The sequence below is a fragment of the Centruroides sculpturatus genome, unplaced genomic scaffold, assembly GCF_000671375.1.
Source record: "Centruroides sculpturatus isolate CEXI.00-Female unplaced genomic scaffold, Cexi_2.0 scaffold213, whole genome shotgun sequence".
In the NCBI taxonomy this organism is placed as follows: domain Eukaryota; kingdom Metazoa; phylum Arthropoda; class Arachnida; order Scorpiones; family Buthidae; genus Centruroides; species Centruroides sculpturatus.
In genome coordinates this window covers 296752-320036 of record NW_019384355.1, presented here as the reverse complement: position 1 = coordinate 320036, position 23285 = coordinate 296752, and the positions used below count along the sequence as shown (strand labels likewise).

The 23285-nt window shown below is 28.7% G+C and overlaps 1 long non-coding RNA gene across 1 annotated transcript in view; it reads left to right on the top strand.

Annotated features, from left to right (window-relative positions):
- LOC111639429 overlaps positions 1-7710 on the top strand; it is a 143518-nt gene extending 135808 nt beyond the window's left edge. Inside the window, exon 3 of the long non-coding RNA XR_002759067.1 lies at positions 7684-7710. This is a non-coding gene — a long non-coding RNA (uncharacterized LOC111639429). The remainder of the gene's footprint in view (positions 1-7683) is intronic.
- Positions 7711-23285: the final 15575 nt, after the last annotated feature.

The window sequence follows — 23285 nt, the reverse complement described above, 5'->3', positions numbered from 1 at the left end:
TAATACTTCCTAAATCTCAATCGAATCTCTTCAGACACGCAACTACTACAGACAATTACTGTTTTGTATTCGTTAGCCCAGAAGAATTGTCTAGACGAGATTTCTAGTTTTAAGAAATGAGATTTTTTTATTCATTTCTTTTCTTCAATTATCATTATCTGATCGGCAAAACTTGAAATGCAATTTAGAAACATTGAGTAAAATGAAAATAAATCATGCAATTATTCTGTAATTTTTTTAATAACTCACACCTGTCTGAACTTTTTCAATTTGAGAAGTAACAGAAATTCTATCGTTTATAATTATTTATATGGCATTTTTTTTCCTGCAGAATGATTTTTTTCCCTGTGACTTAAAATGGCGTAACTCTTAGCAGAGTTACCTTTAAACTGACCTGAAAGGTTGAACCGAGAGAAGGGAATTAATTAATCATCTCTTCCCCGAGCAAGCGCATTTCCTGTGACGTAATGGGAAAATTAATTAGATAGTCCATCAGGCTACAACAATACAAAATGCGTCTTTCGTTAGATCGATAAAGAAACAGAAGCTTTGTCGAAACATTTAAAATGAAACAGAATTCCATTTGTTGATTAGCTTTCCTACAGACTTTTAATCTGTTCTTACTGAGAAAATGAACGCAATTTTATTATCATTTGAATTCTTATTTGTCTTTCAATGTTTGAAAAAACAATATTACGATTTTTTTTATTCTAAATTCAATAGGCTTATGTCTCACAAAAAGATTTCTAAGGACTTTTTTGCTGCGCATTATACTAGAGTTACAACAAAAAGCGTACATTTTACACAGATTACAAAAGATCCGTATAAAATAGGCTTAAAAATTAAAATACAGAAGAAACTATATCATTTTCTTATTTATTTTTTGTATAAATTATTTTTGCGTGAAAAGAATTTAAAATCTTCACTAATTCGCAAACTTTATCTTTGCCAAACAAGCGAATAAAAACAAGGAAAAAGAGATAAAATTAACAAAGAAAGAAAGTAAAATAATTTATATCTTGCACAATAATTATTATATATTCATATAAATTAACGATGGCTAATGACAAGAAGTTGTAAATCGATAAATGGATGAGCTGTAATGCGTTCTATGACAACCTATTAGGTCCTACTACTGTTGATAAATAGTGTTGATTACTTAACAAGTTAGATCGCGAGGGATTCCTTATTAATAAATAGAATTCTCTTTTCTTGCGGAATAAATTGAAATTTTATAATAAATTACCACTTTCTCTACCACCTAAGTAATTAAAGTATTTTGCGGTTTTAGACGCTGGATGAGCTTTAAAACCTTCAATTGAGTTCATTATTTTGCGACAGGTTGTCAACAATGAATAGGCTGTCTAGCGAATATTTCCGCAAGAAAATCAAAAGTAACATGCCTATCGAAAATCAAGATTTATAACGGAATGATTAAATAATACCGCATCAACTTAAAATAATAAAAAACTTGAGAAAATAAAAAGCATGAAGGATAATAAATCACTTTGAGTATCCCTTATAATATTGGCAATATTTCAATAGTATTGTTAAAAATAATTTTAAAATATATCATATATAATCTATAGGCCTACTTGTAGAATTGCAGTCAAGCACTTGACCTAAATCCAAATAGATCTTTCAGAGGTAATATAATAAGGTAAATGGTCATTCAATCTACCAACAAGGGTTTTTATCTAATCGACTACTTTCGAACAACTTAAGAGAATGCTATAAAACCAGACTGCAGTAATTTGGCAGAGATGATACTGCACAAAAAACGTTCTCGTACGCAGACTTACGTCCAATCTCGGATTCAACACAGAAACCACTTAAAGCGGAATAGGATAGCCAAGCAATCAACGAAGGTCAGAAACGTTTTTCTGTCAATCTACTCCAGATTTATACGGTTCATTGAAACTAGTTATAGCGAACGACCCGTTAATACTAGACCACCTTTTTTCGCTTTATTTGTTCTTTGGCTTTTGTAGGATAAAGATGGAGCTAGAATTTCTAGGAAATCGAAAAATTCTTATCTTACACAACATTATTAAACTATATCTAGGTAACTTAATCATAAAATTATGTCTAAAATTTTTCTTTATTTACCGCACCAAACAGTTAAATTCTAAACGTGACCGCACTCTAAACATCTTAAACATTTTTACGACATTAAAATTATAACATATGAGAAAATAATCAGGTATTTTTATAATAGTAAAGACAGATTATATTGGTAAAAATGTTCTTAAAGCTCTTATTATATGAAACTTCGTTATACTGTCTGTGATAAAGAGTAATGAAGCATCCGTTTTCACATCCGGATGATTGCCTATAAGTAGAACCTGTTTTATTCCCTAACGAAGGTGATAGTTGCCGAATCGCTTACCTATGGTTTTAACGACGATATTATTAAAGTCGTTCTTGGGAATTTATGAAAGGTTACAAGTGACTCATCCGTTTCTTCTAATAGCGATTTATCGCTCTCCGAATTTGCATAAGTCTCTGTTCAAAGTACAATGACTAAGCTATGTTAGTGATGAATGGAATTATTGCACTGTAGAAGGAATGTGTAGTTTGTAAATGAATTAAACATGGTTATTTATTATACAAATATGATAACTGTTATCGTTAATTATCAAAAAAAGTCGTTTAGAAATTAATATTAAAATTTGAAATTTTAATATTAATTTGATCGGCTTTAATTTTCTTTTTTGATTAACAAATTTATGTTCTTAAATTTATTAGTTAGTCAATTTAAATTTTGAACAGTATAATTATTTTTTATATAGCCTAATAAAAGAAAATTTCAAAGCTTCAAATACATAAAATACGAATTTACATCTTTTAATTTTTAAACTACTTTTTTATACTCAAATATAAAAAAGTTTTGAGTTGAATTTTGCCTCCATTTTCAATTAAATATTATTTTATAAATTAAACTTTAAATAAGTACAAAACTATTTAAATCCGAAGAACTATATAATATATAGTAGTATAGCCTCAATTTTCTTCCTTTTTGTTTTTATTGATCTCGGATATAAAGAAAGCATAGAAAATCCTCAAAACACTCGAGCTTTCTCAATAAAAATAGAAGAGAGCTGACAACGATCATCAGAACAATCAAAGGCAGTTCCAGATTAGTGATCTAGTCACTTTGATGGGACACTCCCAAACACACTTTGATTAGCTAGTGGCAGTCTTTCGAGTTAACGTACATCTTGACGTTCCAAGAGTGGCGGATGACATTATCTGTGTTAAATCGGAACCCACATCTCTGTGACACAAGCCCTTTCAATCAGATAAACCAATTGATACTATGGCGACACCTTTCTGACCGCTTGGATCGCGACTCCAATCAAGAAAATGGCCAGCTGATTCGATTAAGTCTTTATACCAAGACAGTCCTGGTATTCGTCCTGATATGGTACAAGAATGCCTGTCTTTTTCTAAGTTCTCAGTTACCTTCTATAAATGTCTCTGGCTAGTCTTCTTCTACTCTTTACCTCATTTCCATGGATAGTGATCGTAAAGATGAGTTTTATGGTTGGCATTAAATAAGGCAATGTCATCCCAGTAACTGTGAAAGATATACGTGGTCTGGTGTTTTTAAGTTGCTGCTCTTTCGACATTTACCTTCTTTACTGTCCCTAGGTTATATAGCTCTAAGAAATCTTCCAGGATAATTTCTAACTTGTTTGTTGTGCGGCGATACATTCCTCTACTTACGTTGTCGTGCAGAATTTACTATTAGATTGCACTTCATCGTGTACGTCCATTAAACTGCAGGAAATACTGTTATTTATCACTAATGTGATAAAATATGAGATTTTTTTCCACTTTTGTATCCTATGCATCGAATATAAAATGCACTCAATGAACTATTATAACATAAGCATACAAATATCCAAGCCGAAAGCTTATAATATTTAAGCATTTATTTTTCAGTCTTTTAACATATAAAATACACTTTTAAATTATTCTAAAATTATCTATCTTAATTATTTAATTACATTTCTGAAATTCTATTTATTACAAATAAATCTGCTTATTGCATTGCCGTTATTAAGAAAGTAAGTCATAAATATTAAAATATTCTAGAAATCAATGACAGAGAATTCTTGTAATATTATGAACAATATTGAATAAACAACTATAAGTAAAATAATTCAAAACTTTCGGTCGCTACCGTCTTCCTTTGAATCGGTACAGAGAAACTCTTCTTTCACATGAAAATTTAAGGGAATTCAGAAATTTCGAATTAAAATATCAATAGACCAACATGACTTTCTTTACATATAATTGAAATTATAATGGATTTTTCCCGTTTAAACGTAGAAAATTCCTTAGGAATCGAATGGAAAAAAAACAGTAAAAAACATGCAAAAATGGATTTTCCATGTTTGTTGAAAAACATTTGTTATAAGGAAGACTGACATTCGAAATTATTTATTATTTTTTCATATTCGTTTCTTCAATAGAAGCAAAGTCATTAATAAAGTTTATCCTTCAAAAATATTTACATTACTTTACTATGCAGAAGCTACATAAAATTTTGACAAATGTGAATATGAAAATCAATAATCTTGCATTTTATATATCTATATATATATAAACTTTAATCCATAGTATAAAAGGAATCATTGTATTGGCTATAAACGATAGATTTGCTTTAATCTGAAATAAATGTATCGATTTTATATCCTCTTCAATTTCACTCTGAGTTACAGAAAGATATTGTAGATTACAGTTAACTCTGTCATATTTAAGAATAGTTGGTGGCACAAGAGGATATATTCCGAATGCTGAAGTAGATATATTGGCGGTTGATATCTTCCTGACTAGAGCCTGCTGTTTAGCTGGAATGATGGGTATAGCAGGGTTGGAAGTCCAGATTTATGGGCGAAACGGTCGGCAGACTATCATATATCTCTTCTGAAGACACATTCAGAAGCAATCACGTGATTCTGCGGAAGGATCTACTTTTTCACTATCCTTAGTAGATTGTTATCAAAACATCTCCGCATTCTTTCGGTTTATTTATGTGTCGTTTTAGCATTTCTAAATATTTAATATGTTTAAAGTGTTTCTTCATTGTTTAAAAGTTTTTCACCGACTGAAGCTAACTTTAATAAATGTGGCAAGAAAGATGAACAATGTTCTTTTCTCTCGTACCCATCCCCGCATCCTTCTAAACAAGTCGAAGAACTGTCCTTATCTTAACTGTACGCTGCGTTTTCCACGTCTTTTATAGCTTTAGCTGTGATAAAGGAGTCACTAAAGAGATATTGAAAACGTGGTTTCTCAGCCGGCAACTTCCTAATCTGCTGCTGTTTCTAACGGAACGAACCGTGTCGAGACTTACAAAATTAACAAAAACGTATGGAGAAAAAAATTAACAATAACTTAAAGAAAAAAGGCTATCTAGTGTACTTGATTTAATCAACTTACTTTATGAATTGATTCGCGAATAATTGGTAAATGATGCGTTACTGTTAAACCATAAGAATATGGTTAACGGTAATAAAATTAAAGCATCCCAGTCTGAATCACATAATAGATTATCTACTATAAGTGAATTGACAACTAAATGTATGATGTAGGGTCTATAACCTATAATTTATCCGCGAAACTTGGAATTCATATAAAAATAAAACGCGTTTTAAGTGTAAAAATGTTATTGCTAGAGTACTTTAACCATATTTCATTATAGTGAAATATGACAAAGGATTTTTTAAGTCATGAATGAATAATGTATCTTAGCCTTAAACCATTGTATTCTTTAAATTTTTTATCATGTAAACACCTATTAAGTTATTTATTCTTCGTTTACTTTTTATGAAGAATTGTTAATTGATTGTAAATAATTGAAATAAATAATGGATTAATTATTTATTCAAGTTAAACACTTGCATGACTATTCTCTTTCAAAAACCAAAAGTCATTCGTTCGAATTTATTATTTAAAAATATTAAAAAATAATCACATATAGAAAAAAATTAATTAATTACTTCCAATAAAAACAATTAATTATACTACAATAAAAGATTTAATTAATTATTTAAAAAGTGTTCTTAATTTATTAAATTATGTTATTATCTAACTTAAATATATAAAAAATAAGTTAAATATTGTAATCTTAATTGAAACTTACTAACATATTAAATGAGAAAATTCCAAACATATTTTAATAATATATATATAAGACTACTTTTGGAATCGAGAAATTTTGATCAAAATTCTTTCCTTAATGAATTTATTAAATTGACCATTTATTGTTTTATTAAATCTCAAACTTAATCATATTTAATACTGATATATTTGAGTAAAAAGTTAAGAGATCGTATATTTAGTTAATTATTCACAAGATAATGAAAATTTATCTTTATTGAAATGTTTACATGAACTTTTATTATTAAATATTTTAATTATGCCTGTGTTAAACGATAATTCAGCATTATGTCTATAAAGTGTGTTTCATTTATGTTTATTGCTCGTAAATCCCAGCAGATTAAAATAAACTTCATTTTTTTTTTATTCTATGTTAACTTAAACTATATTCTTATATTTAAAGTTAATATCATGCTGAAAATTCTTTTGGCAAAAATTTTTATTTAAAATTATCAATAAAATCATCTAAAATATATTTTTCTAGAAACCTGTTCTTAGTTTAAAATCTCTTTATAAGTTTAATTTTTTAAACGTTTCGTCTTAAAAAACACATCATAATTAATTAATTAATGGATATAATTCTTTCCTAGTTACTAAATTAATATCGTACAGTAGCTTGCAATTAACAGAAAAAAATCTTCTGTAAAAAAACTGAAACATCGTTATCAATTTTCTGATTAAAACAAGAACGAAAGCTTCACTAAAAGTTATTTTTAAAAATCTAAATCGAATAGGTGGAGTCTAAAAACAAGTGATAATCGGCAGATCTTGAAGCACGTAAAAAGCGATTATCCACCAAAAAGTGTTTCCTTTAATTTGCTAATGGCAGAATACTGTCAAAAACAAATGCCTATACGCGTGACTTAATACTATAATCTTTTTTTATACTTAAACTATCTATCGTAGACTATGAAAATTTGTTCCACTATCGTCCTACCGTACTTAATGTATTTTTAATAAGGTATATTTATGGTATAATGTAACTAATTATAACACACATAGCATCAACTGATAGAAAAAGAAACTGCTTATAAAATATAAGACTTAAATGCTGTTGTAAAGATTTTACATGATATTGTATAAGTTTTCAAAAGTTTGGGTCTTATGCTACGTTTACAATATTTATCTGCTTTGTATAAATATAGAAAATCCCTAAGACGTGATCCCATCGAAACATGAATACTTGAATAAACTAACGTTTGCTGTATAAGATAATGGTTCACAATCAAACGGAGGATGAAGTGATATTTAAAATGTGTACTTCTCTCTCATTATTGTTTCTAAAACTAACATATTTCACCATCAAATTTAAATACGATGAAATATTTAAATTTTCATGAAAATTAAGTGTTATAAAAATTCTCTAGAATGCTTATTTACGTATATGAGTTGTTAGACTTTATAATGTCCGTTTACATATATATGTATAAATATATATACATTTTTATCTAGTTTATACTTTATACATCTTACATTTTATAAAAAATTATATTACATTTTGTTTCGTTCCAGGAGGACATTAAAACACGAGAATATTTACATATTCTAAATAGGTAAGTAAACTTGTTGTTAAAATATTTTTGATACTTTACAGTACAAGAGATAAAGATATTAATTAATTTAAATTAAATTTTAAATGGAATAATTATAAGTTAAAATTAGCTAATCAAAATATATAACTTAATTGAAATGATTATTTGAAGTAATGTAATATATATATACATAATACTGTACTGTTAATACTAGCTAAACAGTAGTATCAGGAATTTGCTGACAAGTAGCTATTATCTCCAAGAATGCGCTGAAGCAAGATTTTTTCTTCCCCCTTTAGAATTACAAAACGTTTCTGAGAAATAGTTCAGCCAAATATCTTCTAGTATTGTTTCTAATGCAAATTTAGAAGTACTGTAATTCTCTTTAAAAATGAATTATCTTAAGTGCTTATCGTTTCGATAATAAAAGAAGATACACGAAAAAGTGTCTACAATAATTTTTTGTATATTTTATTCGTGAACAATATTAAAATTCTAAAATCAAATTCTTCTAAAAATATCTTCTCTAAATATCAGTTTTAAAATGTAGATTTCGAATATTGGATTTACGTATTTTTTTTGTCGAATAAACGGAATGTGTGTGGTATATTATCGGAATTTTTAAGCCATAAATTATAATTTTGGTAGCAGATTCGTATCGTAACGAGCAGACATAAAATGGCTTTTGCCTATTTTGCGTTTTAAAGCTGGAAACGTAGATGTGTGCAAACATTCCACCCTTTTTACCTTTACACTATATACATGTCAGGTACATTATCATTCATATTATCTAAATGTCCAGGATACGGGTTGTCGATTATGCTTACATCCATTGACAGCTCATAGATCTTTTCACAAGCAAATGTGCTATAGCATCTAATGTTCTATACCTTTCTTGGCAATGGTATCAGGATGCTGACAGCACACCAGCAGGCAAAAACAGCATCGTCTAGCTCGAAAAGCTAAAACTATCAAGAATTCCTGGTCTGACGACTTACTTTCTTTCCACGTTTGACAAGTAACAGGGTCTGCAGATTTCTGTCTTTTTAGTCAAGGTCACGACTCGACTGCCATTTCTTATATATAAAAAAACAAATCAAAGTCAAATGATAAATATTTCATACCAAAGGAATTTTCAAAGGAAAAAGTCGGTTAATTTTATCGAGATATTTTGAAATTTATTTTCATGGATGAAAATTCCAATAGAATGATAACATTTTATTATGTAACGAAGTAATTTGCGCTTTACATTTGTTAATAGTTTAAGAACTTTCCATTGATTTCGCGTTTAAATTAAGAGCATTTCAGAAATATTAAGAATTTCGTAGATTCTTTAAATAATATAAATTTTTTTATATATTCGAGTATGGTTTCACAACATCTCTAATTGACAACCTCTATTTAGCACACTGGCATATTACCGCATTGGGAAGGAATAGAGTTTGAGATTCCTCTCGGAGTTCGTGACTCACTAGCTGAAACTAAATTAAAGTAGACCTATTGTACTAAATTTAGGCCTATCTAAATCACCGAAACCAAACAGATTAGCTTTGAACAGTGCCTTTTGTATGATATAACTTACAAGATACTCATCTTTGAAAATCTATATATAGAAAATTAACTATTATGCAGCTCTCATTCATCAGGATAAAATGAATGAATTCTGTATCTTTTTTCAGTATCAATTATATATTCTGTAAAAAAGAAAGCTTTGCTAATAAGCTCTTTAAAATTTTTCACAAGTATATAATTATGACGCGTTAAAGAAAAAAATATAAAATAAACAGTATAAATTACTTTATTGATTTTTAAAAATATTTATTAGTTATTAGTAATTAAAATTAAATAATGTTACTTTTAGAAGAAGAAGCATGTACAAAAAATTCTAACTGTACTTAAAGTTTTAAAAATTCAAGCTTCTTTAGCTGATTTATAGAATGTGTAAGTATCATTGAAAGTTTTAGTTATATTAAGCTGAATAAAAAAAACTTAAGTAAATTTTATGAATGACTCAATTAACAAGATAGAAAAAAGAAACGGCAATAAAATTAATTAATTCTAACCAACTCATATATAAATTAGAAGTAAAGAATTCCTAAATAAATTCTAAGCTTACAGATGTTGCAAGTTTCATTGTTGTTTATACAGTTAACGAAACTCTGAGTTCTTTTGCTATTTTTAATAGAATAAAAGAGTTAATTGTTATACAGTATATTGATGCGCTGAATACATACGAACAGCTTTTTAATATTCTTTTCGTTAGAGGAAGAAAAAAAGAGGCTAAACAAACAAAGAACTTAAAATAAAAACTTTTGCTTATTTAACAAATTACGGAATAAGTAGGCTACACCTTCATCAATCTAAAGCGACACATTCAGTGTTTACGAGATAAAGCGAGTCTATTTTTTTCAGTTCCATTACCGTCTCAAATTCTTATGGAAATGAAGGAAGCAGATCTCATAAATAACATATCGGTAAAAATAACGGAGTTCTTGCTTTCATTTACATAACATTCGACATACTCTCCTCATTAATGCTTGCTGTTCGAAGCTATACAGGTCTCTTATCTGTTCCCACATTTTCCCTCACGCAATCCGGGGATAGATACTGTTCTTCATTTATTACCATTTTTAGAAAGATCCTAAAACTACTTGATTTTTTTTTTAATATATATATATGTACTTTCACTTAAAACGGCGCATATTTTCATTCAGAATACGTAAAATCTTGGATAAATTACAGTTTCCCTTGTGGTAAATGGAAAAATATATAGTTTGGACGTTTCCATTTTCTGTTTTTGTCACGCTCCTATCGGAAATTCATTCGTGAAAGTTTTTGATTCGAGCAGTCGTAAATTATCACGAATACGTTTAGCACGCGAAATATTTTGTAAATAATTTAAATTTAACAAAAATATTGGCTTATGTAAATTTAATTAACTTATAATATTAATTATACAATTTTAATTGTATTATATTTTTATGTTTCATTATCATTAATACGATTTTATAGTTTATTAGTTTCTTTTTATAAATGATCTTATTTTGGATTATATTAAATTCTCAAATTGTTTTAATACTTAAAACTCAAATAAATATGTTTAATTATTTTCTTAAATGTCTAAACTATAAATTTGTTAGAATTTTATATTAAAATTTTTCAAATTATAGCATTGACTCGTTAAACTTTTTATTTTTAAAATTTACTTGATTTTCCTGGGATGCTAATGTATTTTATAAATAATTTAATATAATTAATTACTTTATAACTATTAACAATACACAGTATTTAAAATGATTTTACTACATTTTAAAACACTGTTTTAAGATTTGAATTTTATTTTATTTTTTTTTTTAATTTTTTCATATTTTTAAAGTTACAGAACTACTTAATAAAGTAGAAATAATCTCGTTTAGTTGTTTTTTATTTCTAAATTATGGACAAGAATGGGATTTGTAGATTAAAATCGTGTGTGATGTAGAAAGATCTCGGCATAATATATTAGTTGTAAGATTCATATGACTTCCATAGGATGCGGTTATGTAAACAGAGCGTGTTGTAAAATCAGATTTGACAAAGCGAGAAATGATGTATTGAAATGAGAGCAGCATATTATGAATGTGAGAAGGAAGCTTTTATAAAACATGTCGTATGAATGTAAGGAGAACAGCACTAGTTTGTCAGCAGAAGAATGCGCCAAGAAGATAAATTAGCAATTTAATTATTTTTCTTTATTGAAGCCAGCCTTCAAATGCTAAATATAGATAGAGGCAGAATTTTTCATCACGGATCTGAAGTACTAAATAGCTTAAAATAAAATTCAGTAGTTAATAAAATTTTATAAAATCGCATAAAGAATGGAATGCGAAAAGAAATTACATATAGAAAATAAAATGGGATTTTTTTGAAAGTATACAGTTTCGTTCTGTTTTAAGTATTTATTTATGTTTCTAGAAGATTTTCTTTGATTTCTTAGTGAGATGAAAGTGATATTTGGGAAATATTTATTTAGTTAGATGATTTAATACTAGAATTCTTGGAGTAAAAAACCTAATAAAAATGGAGTGGAAGCGTATGTATTTTAATACGAAAGTTTATATATAGTCAAAAAATATACAGGTTATTGCATTTAATGGGTTCAGGTTCTGAGCAGATGTGTGGTCTCCAATAAAATGAAGAAATATGTTCCTGCTAAGAAATAGTCGATGACGAAGTTACAAGTGTTAAATGTCAAAGTAATTGTGATATAAGAGCTCGACGAGAAATTGGAAGAGTAAAACGGACAAAATTTATCCGTTTTTTTTTTACTAACGTTCATTTATTTGTTCACACCAACTGGTCCGCTCTCTACTTTCTTGTAAGTGAAGCTCGTAAACGGAAACAACTCGTTACGAAAAACAACCATTGGGATAGAACCCGATTTTACACAAATTAGATTAAATAAACGAAATAAAAATTCTTATACCCTGATCCGAAACTCGATTTTTTCAAGCTATCTTTTTTTCCCCTGTACAACTAAAGCAAACTTTGTTATATATTGTCCAACTAATAATAAATTCTAGAAAATCGCCTTTTTTTTTTTTCAAAAGAAGTTCTTACGATAACTAACTGCAATAAAATGTAAGAAACGTATCAATAATAAATTTTTCTATTATTTAAATTTATCTGACTTCTTTACTGGATATAGAAATGTATAAGCTTGATTTATTAAAATTAATTAAGATATTAAATTCGAAATGAAATGGTTGAAAATTAAAAATAAATTCTACACTTTAGTGTGTCAATGTAAATATAATATAATAATTAAATTAATCTTCGTATCGACAATAACACGGATGGACTAATGAGGTGATCTTAATTGGATTAATGGTAAGTCTTTACTCGATGACCATGATTGATGCATTGCTATGGACGGAGAAACTAAACCAGGAATTTAGATTAAAATGGATATTGTTACCAATTTAGTTATCTAAGCGTGAATTATTGTCATATTTTATTAATTTTCGCCTAATTTCACTATCACAGTTAGTTAATGATGTGTTGTTAATCAATCAGTATACACAATAAAGGTGGTTGTACTTAATTTTCTACTGAAGATGTTGTTGTATAATTACTAGTACTTGTTTCCTTAATTGAAACTTATCTTGTCAGTTAATATAAATTTTATTTGTAGAAATTACAAAATTTTGAAAAATTTTTCCTTCCTCAACCTTTGAGGTATGCATTTTCAAATTTAAGATCATTGTCTTTATTAAATGCTCGAACTATCAGAAAAATGATAAATGAGTAAAATTAAACAAATTAAGCGAAATATTTTTATTTGGCATTTTTAGAAAATATCTTTCGTATAATGAAATTCGACAACAATTTCTCTCGTCTTTAAGTCGGAAACTTGTAAAATTCATCTTTAATCTCATAAAGATGTAGTCAAGAGTTGGATCAGATTATTAAATTTTCTTCATTTAACAATTTATACTCTTAATTTTATCATATTTCAAATATGTAGCACTTTCTGTATAGTTGAAGCAACATCGAAACATTTTTATTGTTATTTTTAAGTCAACGTATCATACTTTTTATATTGGATTAAAAAAAAGAAAAAGAATTCTTCGAATTTTATTCGGTAATGTTATGAAAAGGAAATAAATCGAATGAATTACGTTGGAGTCTACTTGATTTTTGCTTCAATCAGTAACTATAATTTACATTCAAACATCAGTGATTTTTCTCACATACACGTTTGATAATTGGAGCGGGCGAGAGATTTATCACGCTAGTTTCTTTTTTCCAACGTTGAAAGCTTACTCATGGCCAAACCAGCACTGATTACTCGGCGTAGTAACGGCGAAAAGAAATTACATAGCTAGCCTCCCGCGTACAATACGTGTTAGCACGCCACTGAACTCTTCGATTGTGATGACAGTGGAAGAAACAATCCCACTATATAGCTCGAAAACCCATCACCTAGGCTACTGTAAACAGGTGCGTGCGTGGGGAAAAAACTGGTCAGAAAGGGAAGAACATTATCGACTGTTGAGGGGTGGAGAAGTTTCTACTCGAACCCCCAAAAGTAATCTGTTATTCTATATAGTAACAGTTTTTCGCTCGCTCTATCTAAAGATACTTGGTAAGTTTGTTTCATCTATTTTCTTTTAAGTGATTTGAAGATTCTAGAGGGCTGTTTTGCATTCAATTCTCTTCTTGTGTAAACATATTCTAAATGGAAAAATATGTTCCCAGTTTTATTTACTTTAGAATTAAATTCGTGGCTATCTGTTCTTACGATAAGTGTTGTTATTCGCATTAAACGAAACTATATTTTTTTGAAAATTTAAAATAGAATTCATGGATAACACTTATACACAGATACATATTTCACAGGGGATTCAAGCTGTGCAATATATTTAATACCATATACAAACAGAAAAAGGAAAAGATAAAGTATAAAAATGAGGAGATTATATGTTAAAAAAATGTTTACTAAATCGTTTAAATTCCGAAAATATCTTAATTAAGATATTTACATCAGCGAAGAGATCGCCGGTTTCGGTATTATCGCGATATACTCGACTGATGTGATAAGAGCAATGGCAATTTGCAACAAACCATTGGCAGAATGGACACCGAGGGACCCTGAAGGTCATAACAATACGGCGTGTCTCGAACTATGTCGTTTAGAAGTGGGTTTAGAAGTGCTGCTGGAGGCTACACTTAGCCTGTTAATATGGGTAATTAGCTATCTTTATAGCAATCGGGCAATGCGTGCGTGAATTATATTCCTTATACATTGTAAGCGCTATTCGTCTTTTCTCCGGATAGAATAATGGAGTATGTTGACAGACGTATTACTAAGCAGACGATGGCCAAGATTTCCCTACTGTAAATACTGCCAATTACCATAATGGGTGTCGGTTGCTTGCTCTTTATGAGTCAAAATTACGTCCCGAGTAGCACAGATTTGCTGAAATGTGACACCATAGTCAATAGCTGCACAATCTCTGCTATTACCGTCAACGAGCGGTATAAACACGTCCGTTCCTGTTATTTTTTTATGGTGAGTTGCATAACCAGGTGGATAAATTTGTAGCTATCTTCATTGCCATCTGAAACCGAGAAATTTCGCTTGGGAATTTTATAAATTGTTATTATTCAAAATGGTTTGTGACGTTGTAAGCCGCCCGTTACGATCCGGTTGAAAATATCTGAAAACAATAAAATTCCTAGATATGCATTATCTTTACCTGCCCATTCTTCACTACACACGTGCTTGACTTACGACCAATCAGGTTATACTCACGTTTCGCATTGCTTTGTGGATCACGTTCTTCCTTCATACAGTTTGATTTCAAACAATCGTGACTAAGCTGAAAATTACTGGCTTACGGTAAAAAAAATTCATCATCTGCGGTCAATACAACTTTTATCTATTGTTTCTAATAATTGAAATGAATGAAAGAGTCGTAAAAGGAAAATAGAATTGCATTTCATAACAGGTTTGCGTTGATTAAATTAATGGAGTATGAAAATGGTCACGATCGTTCTCGTTCGTACGATCGTAGCTAAGAAGTCGAATTTATGCTTCGGATATTTTAAATTTTCTGTCGACTATAACACGAGTATTTCTGAAAGAAGGTTTCTGTGTTAGAATATTGCATGAATTGCAGAAAATTTTAGCTAGAATAAGTAGTTGTTTCAATATCCAAGATATCTTCCTTCGGGTCTTCTATTTGTCACAGCGAATTTCCTAACCCAACGAATTTCGAGACCATTCTAAGGGTGACAGTTACCATGGTAGGACGCAGGCCATGGATCACCTTGTCTAGTAGAATCGTGACATCGGCGTGTCTTGGTGCCACATGGAATACAAGTGGATACATTGATGTCTTCGTGCATCGAAATACCACTTTGTAATGCATTTCTACGTTCTTGTCACTGAAAGCTTTAGACTTCTTCATTGATCCTAGTCTTCTCGCTAGCACTAACCAAAGCGCATCCTAGATGGATCTTTTTTTCTACGTTTCAAATTTTTCTCTTCTATGGGATTCACGTACTTCGTGTGCTTCTATACAAAGAAACGTGACGTCTCAACACGAATTCCTTCTCCTTAAAAATGATAGATTTTTTTCCTCTACAAGTTTAATTGACTTGAATTATCATTTAGGTAAACCTACACCGATAAATCTTTCGTTTAATATATTAAATCTGCAATTTGTTACACGCTTTGTTTATTCAGTAACAGAGAAAATGTACGATGTTTACGACGTTGAAACGATTATAAAAATACTTTTATCACATCAATTAATCTTAAAATATTCGTAATTTTCGAATCTCAATCCATTAGTAATGAACGTTACTTAGGCCTGTCTTTTCTCATTAAGAAAACTTATTACAACCATTTTTGAATGATTTAATACATTTTTTTAAACATTCTGTCATATTTTATAAAGATAGATTATTATAAATTTTTTACCTCGGAGTATCATTAATAACTAAAATCCCACATTAAGACGTGTTTGCAATCTAAACTTTATGAAAATAAAACAGTAACAAACACAATATCGTATTAAAATTAATGTAATTGTGTGCTTAGATAAATTAAAGATTTTTCTAAAATTTCAATAGAAATTCATTCAATATTTTTATATTTTTCTTTTCGGGTAATTTAAAATTTTTTAGTTTGTTTCGAATGATAAAGCAACAATTTAACAATATATATTAAAGATTTTGTATGGTTTTTAATGAGTAAACTCGTTTTAAATACTTTAATTTACTAAACTTAATCATAGATTAATAACATAAACTTGATATTAATAGACAAAAATATTTTTATTTTATTAATAATTACTTAAATTATCGTTTTAAAATTTAAAGAGGTTTAAAAATTTTAAACTTAAAATATTTAAAGTTAGAATAATGACTGGAAACGATCAGATACACAATAATTTTCCAAGCTTTCGAGTTACTAATCATAGGATTTGAACAAATTAACTGTTTCCTGTATCCCTATATATCTAATTTAGTTGCCTGACAAGACTTCAATTTTAGATGACGTTTCTATTCCTAGAAATAGGATATTATCATTAATCTTGGAATATTATTTAATTCTCGCAGCATCTATGAAATCTCATAATAACTGTCGAGCGATAATGCTGAGTGAAACCTTGTTAAACAGGTTGAAGAGATGGGCAATCAAATTCCATGTTTTGTCAATTCTTCTAAGTGACCTAATGACCATTAACGCATCCATTAACTAGTCTGTTGAAAATTTTCGGCTTTGCAGTTTAAATACGATTAAATACAGTATAGCGATCAGTATATAATCCATCAAAGCTTTACGCTACATTAATTCAAATGGAAATTGCCTATTTTCTGCTGAAATAAGTAGATTTCTCCTTCGCCTACTCAACTTTTAATTAATGTGACAATCATAAACACTCTCTCCCCTTTAATATCTAAACCGTTCAAAAACTTAACTTAAAAATCATTAATGGTAGAATAGAAGTTGAATAAAAATTCAGGATATTTTTCTTCCCATATATCATTTTGCAAAAATCAAATTTTAATAAGATGAATGTTTTATTAACTGCACTGGCGAAGGTTCGATACGTATTCCAAGGCAAGAATATGCCATTAAAGTAAACAGAAAATGCGATTTATCATTCGCTATAGGCGCATAGTATCTATTAAAACTAATAATAATAACTTTTTGAATGACAAACGATGTAATTTTGTTCTAACATTTTTGGAACATATAAAAGCTTATACGGGGGTTTAAGTTATGTTTTACTTCGGTAAGATAACTAGGAATAAATCAAAAAATGAAGCAGAACAATGAGGACGGCGAATTTCTGTTACAAATTATTAACTTCGTTCCCCCTTCTTCAAAATATGATCCTATTTCTGTTATCAGAAATAACTGCAGCATCTCTCTTTCATCATTTCACGAAGCCATAGATCATTTAAGTCTGAAAATATGACCTACGCCTGTCTTTTAGCCAATTATTACATTTTTCTGCTATAAATAATTGAAATCAAAGAGATTAAATAATCGATTTGATTGATTTGCAATAAGAAGTCTGTAATTTTTTATCCTCTTTTTTCCCTTAAGTTGGGTATCAGATCACATAGATAGCCCTTAAACACTATAAATACTCAATATAAAAAACATCTGTTTAGATATATGAAGATATATTAATATATATAAATCTTGAAATTTTGACATCAAAAACTTTTCTAGCGATCACAAAAGATGTAATATTTGCATTTTTATGTTCAAACCATAGGAAATAAAAACTTCAATAACTCATATCTGTCATTGCATATTTGCGTTGGATGTCTTCGATACAAATCCTATCTGTTTCTACAGCATTTATTTTGAAGAACGGACGGATTTTCCAGAAACGATAATATGAATTATAAACGGTTTGATAGATGACATTACTGCAATAAAAATCGTCTTCCAAGCGATTAGATTTCTACTTTCTGGGTATTATCATGCGCGATTATATGTTTAATGCTCGATAGCCTTATAATACATTTTTACTATAAAAAGTATTTCCGCAAGAACGACTTTCGAAAAAATTTCGTGTGATAAAATGCAATGCCTGTAAACTACAAATGAACTAGTGTTTTAGTTTCCTTGAAGAGGCAGCACGCTTTTAGACTTCTTTTCCTCTTATTTTTGCTATAAAATTAGTCCAACATTGAATGTAATTATTCTACAGGTCATGCAACTTAAATAGATTATAATATATGAAGAATCATTACAGAAAGCCCATTTAAGATTTCTCTAAAAGTTTAACTAAATCGTTACTAATTATCGAACTGAATAGACTTAATCGCGGTAGCTAAACATAATTGCTTGATTAAGCGTAAAAGGCTTCTACTGTAGACTTAAATAAACTGCAGATGATGTAATGTTCTTTTATTATAAAAGTAATTTGATTACTTAAAATAAACTACCGAAAATTACTCTTACTAATTTAATAGATTTGACAAAATAGAAATGTTTCTTTAAGTTAAAATTAAATGTTATACGTTTATATATAATATATTGATGCCTTTTTAATGCTATATGATAGAGTATTATAAATCGATACGGAATAATTTGAAAAACTTTATTTAAAATTATGAGTATAGCCACTTATAAGTTGGATCGGTTGAGAAATATCGTATAAGAGGAGAAACATGCTGAACAGCTGTTAACATCAATTAGTTGCAGATAGCCGTTGGGCTACACTAATTAATGAGCAGATATAATGACGCGAAATGCTGAATGACCACCCTGACAAATATAAGGAAAGCTTAAATCTAAGTGGGCTTTGTCTCGACTAATTCTCCTGAGAAAGTTTAGCAATTTTTATTTTTCTCTTTCCTATTCAGCTTAGTCATCTAGAACTTCTAAGTAAAATGACACTGCTAACATAGATTAATGCCTTCTCTTACCTCTTTGGTCAGATGTATCCTGATTTATTTGATAAGTCAACTATTGCCTTTCCACTTTTTTTAGTTTCTATACCATTAAATTTATATTATTTTAGAGAATAAAGAACATTTTTTAAAAATAATAAAATAAAAAGTATAGAAATTTTATCTTTTTTATTCTGTTAATATTACTTTATAAATGTTGTTACGCTTAAATTTTTCTTCTTAATTACTAAAATTAACGGAATTTTCTATAATTTTATTTATAATATAATTGATGTTATTTAATACAAGTAGTAATTATTTGAAATTGTTAAAATTACTTTTAAAAAAGTCAGTGAGAATAACTGTTATGATCGGCATTAGAAGTGATTCCATTTTTCTAAGATGCTTTAATTCGGTAGAAATCTAGAGTTGGACCACTTGAGAATTGTGACCACCATGTCCACCGCACAACTATGTAAGATGTAGAAGATCCGGTTACGTACTCAACTCTGTTGAGAATCACTTGAAGTGATTGGATTAAATGTGACAGATTAGCTTCCAGTTACGCTTTTCTTGCTGCAACTTACATCGACGTATACCTGATGTTATTCGAGAAGACGTGTCTTATTGTATATTATCTTTGAAAATTGAAAGAAAAACTTTGAAATCCTATATGAAATAACTATTATTGTGGTCACTTACAGAATGATAAAGCAGGATTATTATCATTACGATTCTCAAAAAGTCAAAATATCTTAGTACTGTACATTATTACATAATATACAAGTAAAATAATAATATCGCTACGACGTAAATTTATAAATAAAATTAAAACATTATAACTTAATTAAGCGATATGATTAATTTAATAATTATAGAATTAAATAATAATTTAAATACATATTTTACTACTGAAGAAGTATTTTAAATAAAGAAAAACTTAATGTATAACTTTAAAAGCAATTCAAAAATAATTTATTAAATAAAACGATTTAAAATTGTAATTTTATCGAATCTTTATAGATCGGTTTCTTTAGAAAATAAGGAAACAACTGACACGAGTTACAGAAATACAAATCTATCAATCAGCAGTTTGGTGATTTAGTAAAAATGATGGCATTGTCCATCTGATGTATAGTGCAGTGCGTGATTGCTTCCATATAAGCTACGGAACAGCTCCATCAATTTCTCTTTCCTCTGTAAAATTGGAAACAGCCATCCAGCAGTAACGTTAAAAATCTGAAGTGACAGTTAAACTTAGCTGTCTCGTATTTCATGGTATATACTTTCTCCTTACCTGTTGTTCCTTTCATCAGACAATCCGTGTTTCTTATTTCTATTCTCTCCTTTTTTTATTTTATTTTATGAATTGTTTCTTTACCAAATACTGTCTAGTTTTATTACAGGATGAAACACCGAGTCATATTGGATTCGGTATACTTTTACTAAAATGAAGAGGCCTATCCAAAATTGGATAACCGAATTATAATAAATTCAATTTAAAAGTGATCTTGCAAGAAATACAAGAACAAGGTTTTATATATGTTAAAAGTTATCAATAAATTAAATTTCTATTTTTTTCTTACATTCTAAATGATACTTTTTATTTTTAGAAATTAATTCTAGAGTAGATTTTCCTGTTGCTACGTTTAATATCGATTTACATCGTTTTTAATGCTTTTAAGATCATGCTCAATATCGTGTCTTAACTTTTAAATATTGTCTAGCAACTGCTTTAAATAATGTAAAAACTGTATAAGAAATATGATAAAAGATAAAAATAGGAAAATAATAAATACATTTTTCGAACAAGTTATTTTTTTTATTATTAAATTTCGAGCGAACAACGTTTAAAAAAATGTCTATAAATTTGCTTCTGACTACGTTATATTAAACGATATTGCTTAAGAAAAAATTTTCCTACATCGTTTAGTAACAAAAAAACTACCAGTTCTCTGTTCCTGGTTCATGTTAAGATAGGGGGAAAATAAAAATAAATGTGTTCAAACATATCCGAAGCAACATTTAATGATAGGGAGTAAAACAAAGTGTACAAAGACATTACATAGTGTACACAGCATCCGGATGAACTAAACCATTTCCGGTGGAATTCGATAAAAGGTTCCCGATGAAAGGGGTGATAAAGAAGTGAACTGACCAGACGGCGCCATATTAGAGAAACAAGAACAACGGTTAATGTAAGTTTGATCAGCAGAAAATTTAGTGTCGTTTTGTTAGGCATGACATACTGAGATCTTATATCTATAATCTGGTGAATGTGAATGTCCAGAAATTGTCCGATTTCTCAGACATCATCCATCTGTAATGTCATCTGCAACATGCGGAATAGAGGAAACATCGAACAACTTTTTCAGAAATTCGGAAATGGTTTAGTTTTTCTTTTGGTTATCCTCCGCCTCTCTCGAGACATTGCTTCTCTCTCTCCCTCTCTCTACTTTTTCTCTCACAGACATAGAATGGAATTCCGACACCTTTTTCTTGGACATATAATTCCGGATGGAATATCGGAAACGGTTCTCCATCGAACACCAGACTATGGAAATGGAAATACGATCTTTTGGCTGTTAATACAGGAAAGGAAACTCTATTCGCAACGTCGGGAAATGAAACAGGTGAAGAAAAATCTGCACTGCGACAATCCTAAAACGTGCCGAGCAATTATGCATCTAAGTTATTAAAATTAACCATTTAATATTCGCGAAAGAACGTTGAAAAAAAAAACATAAAAATTTACAATTAAATTCTTCTCCTCGTATCTGTAGAAATACATAATTTATTAATTATAAATAATCAAACACACTTTTATTATATAAAACTATAAAAGATATACACATAAATAATGCTTACAAAAGTACGAGTGTATTTAATTATAATTAATGGTATAATTTTGTAATAAAATATTAAAAATAGTTATTAAAACATTTAATCTTAAATTAGAGAATTGATAGTTTGTTATTTGCAATATTTATAATAACGAATTATTTTCGTTTAAACATTAAGGTTACCATAAACATATAGAGTAAATGGAAATAAGAAAAATGTTATGATTGACACGTACTGCTTAATGATGCGGCATATCAACGGCATATCATTATTTGATATCAAGAACTAACCAATATTTTGGTGTCGCTAATGCGAAGGTCTGCTATCTAATTTATAACCAAGCAGTCTCTGAACAGACACCATCCAGCTAATTAATGGACCAGGTAGCTTGTCTAGAGGTGCGATCGTTAATATCAGCTGTGTCTGATTAGGGGTTATGTCTGTAAGGTTAGATGCTAGATTTTCACCGACCAAAATGGATTTCATTAGTTGAATAAACACTACAGAACACGAAGAGAAAAAAATTTAATACAGATGGTTTGTTAATCCACCGAAAAACTAACTTTCAAGTCTTTCGTGGTTGTGCATCATCGTTGATTGATTGCGTTGTTTCTAGCGACCAAAGATTGCTGTTTTTTTTCCCCCGAATTTTTAATACAGAATTTTAATTTTGGTACCGTTTCCGAATTTTATCTTTCTTCTAGAAGATTGTATTAACAATAAAGTAAGCTTATGTTGTTTATTTTTTATTCTTTTTTTAAAGAAAACAATAAAAAATATAAAGAACTTCGTAGCGAGCTAATAATAATTTTTTTTTTTCTTAAAAAATAAAAATTATTCTTGGTTCAATCATAAAAGTTTGTGCTTTTAAGTTAAGAAAATATAAATCTATAATAATTATGTAAAGTAAAATTTAGTTTGTTTATAAAATAACTTCTAGAAAGAACAGACGTGTAGACTTTTTCAGTTTTAAATGTTACAACAAGAGAAGAAAAAAGTGCTGAAAAGAGAAAGTTCTAAAGAAACTTTCAACTTTATAACTTTTGCCATCTAAAAGCAGAAAGATAATGAATTTTTTAGAGTTAGAAAGATAAGCAAAATTTATAACTTTTAAATGTAATTTTTGAATTTATTTATGCAAATTTTATTTCGTTAAATTCTGTATATTACTTAATCATACCTTTAACTTTTATATTTCTAAATTTATAATTAAAAAATATATATTTCAAAATAAAAAAAAAAATTACAAAAATGGTTCGCTAAATAAGTTTCAAAAAGCAAGCAATTAAATTTTTGCAAAATAATATAGAAAATTTTTAAAAAAGAAAA